Source organism: Chenopodium album, chromosome 2 (genome assembly GCF_948465745.1).
Source record: "Chenopodium album chromosome 2, dcCheAlbu1.1, whole genome shotgun sequence".
NCBI classification, from domain to species: domain Eukaryota; kingdom Viridiplantae; phylum Streptophyta; class Magnoliopsida; order Caryophyllales; family Amaranthaceae; genus Chenopodium; species Chenopodium album.
The window spans coordinates 16,728,636-16,732,311 of NC_137835.1; the positions used below are offsets into that span (position 1 = coordinate 16,728,636).

Here is a 3,676-nt window from a genome sequence, read left to right on the forward strand (position 1 = left end):
GAGACAATTTAGTGGAGCCAAGCATGAGAGCCCGCTAAATCATCTCAAGGAGTTTAAAAAAATATTGCAATACTATCAAGGTGAACGGACTTTCCCAAGAATTCATCCACCTCAAGCTCTTTCCCTTTCTCTCATTGGGCATGCTTTGGAATGGCTGGACAACGAGGTTAAGCCGAATTCTCTAACGACATGGGACGAGGTTACAAAGGAATTTCTAACTCGTTTCTATCCACAAAAGAAAACGGCAGAGGCAAGAGCTTTGATTCAAGCCTTCAAACAAAAGCCAAGTGAGAGACTCTATGAAGCATGGGAGAGATATAAGGAGTATCAAAGGGGGTGTCCTCACCACGGGATTCCAACCTATCAAATTATTCAAATTTTCTATGGAGGCCTAAGTCCCCAAGGCAAGTCATGCCTAGATGGAGGAGTTGGAGGTCTCATCATGAATAGGACGGAAGAAGAAGTGGTGGACATCATTGAGGATGTTGTGAAGTATTATAGAGATTGGCAAGATGGTGAGAGAGAATCAACTACCAAGAGTAGCTCTTCGGTGTACTCGGTTTATCATTTGAATGCAATTAACAATCTCTCTTCACAAATGGAAAACTTGCGGAAGGAAGTAAGTGCAATTATGGAAAAAATGGAGAATTCTTCTTCCCTAGCTCCAAGTCTTCCCTCCCAATTTAAGGGGAGAGGTACTCCTTCTAAATCTCATCCCCCTCTTTATTCTAGTAACATGCCTAGTGGTTGTTTGTTTTGTGATGTGTGTTGTTCATATGATCATAATTCTAGTAATTGCCCTCATGCTTTTCTGGAGAGTAATGATGATCTTGACAATTATGAGAGTGAACATGTGAACTTTGTATCGAACAATAATAATGTGCAAAAGTTTGATAACCAAAGGGGTCAGTGGAATAGGAATTACCAAAACCATGGTAATTTTGACAATTATAACCAAGGTGGTGGGTATAGGAACCAAGGTTCTCGAGAGAACTATAACAATCAAGGTTATAGTCGCCAAAATCAAAAACAAAATCATGGTAATCAAAACCAAGGTTATGGAAATCATAATTAAGGTTGTGGTAACCATAAGCAAGGTTATGGTCACAATCAAAATAGGGGTAATTAGAACAATCAATGGAGAGGCAATTTTTAAAATAATGCTCAAAGAGGCCCTCCACCCGGATTTGCTCCAAAGACTGAAGTTGATAATTCCTATTCACAATCCTCTTCTTATAGGACTAATTTGGTGGAAATCAGTTAAAATCAAACAAAGTTGTTGAGCACTTACATGGCCGTAAATGACAAAAAATTCAATGAAGTGATGACTCATAATAAGATGCTTGAAAACCAAATTTCTCAACTTGCTAATGCTTTGAAAGATCATGCTAGTCCTTCTTCTCTACCTTCCCAAGGCTTAGATTCCAAGAGACCCGTGAATGCTATTGTTAAAAGGAGTGGTAAGGTTCTTGAGGAGAATTTGCCTAGGAAGAGTGGAACTAAGGAGGTCTTGATAGAGGATGAGAGAAATGGTGCATATTTGAGTGAGGTTGTGATTGAGACACCAAGAGAGGTGAGAGTGGAGAAAGAGATTGTGAAACCCAAGCTTCCATATCCACAAAAATTCATGAGACATAAGTTGGATGAACAATTTGGAAGATTTATTGAAATGCTTAAGCAACTTCATCTTTCTATACCTTTTACCGAAGTTGTTACACAAATGCCCAACTATGCAAAATTTCTCAAAGACATTTTGAGTGTTAGGAATTCTTTGTATGTGGTGGAGACGGTCAACTTGACCGAGAATTGTAGTGCAGTTATAATGAACAAGATGCCACCCAAGTTGAAAGATCCCAGAAACGTCTCTATCCCTTGTGCCATTAACAAGATCCAAATTGGTAATGCCTTATGTGACTTAGGAACTAGTGTTATCTTAATGCCATATTCGATTTATCAAAGACTTGAGTTAGGGGAACTTATGCCTTCTTAGATTACCTTGCGATTGGCCGATAGGTCAATTAAGATTACCAAAGGGAAGGTTGAGGATGTTTCTTTGAGGGTAAGGAAAATTGTAATTCCAGTAGATTTTGTGGTGCTTGAAATGGATGAAGATGCTACCATTCCCATTATTCCTGGTAGACCTTTTCTTGCTAACTCGGGTGCTATGATTAATGTTAAGAGAGCAAAAATTTCACTCAAGTAAGGAGAAGAGGTTATTGAATTTGACTTGAATGAAAGCATGAAATATCCATGTTCTTCTCTAGAAAATTACATGTTGATCAATTCTCTTGATCTTGTTGTATCTTCCATGCATGAGCACTTGCTCCCTCCTAATGATCCTCTTGAGAATGTCTTGTTAAATAAGGATAAGACAGGTGCTCCTATCAAGGAAGTGAGAATGTTTGAGGATTTGCTTAATGGATGCATTGAGGAATTGGATTAGCATATATGCATGAATATCTCAAGCCAAGAAACTTTGCAAGCCGCCACTTCAAAGGAAGATGAAGGTGTATCAATTGTTGAGTTCAAACCTTTTCCATCACACCTTAGCATCAAGGGATCAAGATGGAGCGGTCCTAATTCGGCCAAGAGTGGTTTTCCAAATGTCTTTGTAAAAGTCTCAACGAAAGACTTTCTTTCTCCGTTCAAGGCTAAAGGCAATCGTCTAATGATGGACGCCACCGTACTTTAGTGTATGATCACAGTGGGGTTCGAGCTAGTGGGATTTTTAAAGGCTTGAAATTATTCCCTACACTTTTTGGCGACTCCACTGGGGAGGATTTCTATTTTAATTCCTGAATTTGTTTCGGCAATGAATTAGAATGAGTGGATGAGACTCGAAAAGTTCTAAGTATTTCATGTGCGTAATTTTGATTAACATTATTGTCATATGCATAAAAAGGTTCTCATTGGAAAGACCATCCGTAATGAGTCAAAAACATAGGATTTTACACGTAGGAAATTTGAGAAATGTCTTTCACAACTAGGACTGAAATAACACCGCGCGAAACTGAAAGATTTTATCAAGCACAGAAAGCTGTTGATTCATGTGGGAAGTAGCGTCAGGGGCCAGAGCTTGGCGCCACACTTTTAGCCGTAGCGCTAGACGCCAGTATTGGCGCCAGGCGCTACAGTTAAAAGTTGGCGCCAGTCTCTGTTTGCTGGCGCCAATTTCCCCCAATACCGAGCCAGAAATATGCGTTCTAATTTCGACCGGTTTTTCGTATTGTTTGCTCGATCCTGCTTCCTGATTGAATTTTTTCTCACTTTTCTGAAACCCATATGTGTTCTACATATGGACATAACCTTCTGGGAATTCATGCTCTATCTACCCGATTGAACGCTCCTGGCAACAAAGGGTACATCTGAGATGTTGAATTCACCAAACCATGGAAGTGAGTTTTTTCTAAAACTCGCGGTGTCCCATCCACACGCGCTAACCCTTCACGGTTAGGCTTCTGCGCGGTGCATCCGGACAATTAACCATGGACCCTCTATTGACTGAACCATATCCCGAACTTTAGAGAACTAGAGCCATGGTTAGGTTGCGAACTCATTGCATCATATTGTGCCTACTTGACTAATTGTGCATTATTTGTTGTGCATATATATTCTATGTTTCTCTTAACCGTTTGTTGATTTGTGTTGAGACTAAAATTAATGACTTAAAGAACTT

General features: G+C 39.7%; 1 non-coding gene across 1 annotated transcript; it reads right to left on the minus strand.

The window, feature by feature from the left end:
* Positions 1–248: 248 nt before the first annotated feature.
* Positions 249–354, minus strand: LOC145607562 (small nucleolar RNA R71). Its single transcript, XR_014105584.1, has one exon. It is a non-coding gene; the product is annotated as a small nucleolar RNA R71 (small nucleolar RNA).
* Positions 355–3,676: the final 3,322 nt, after the last annotated feature.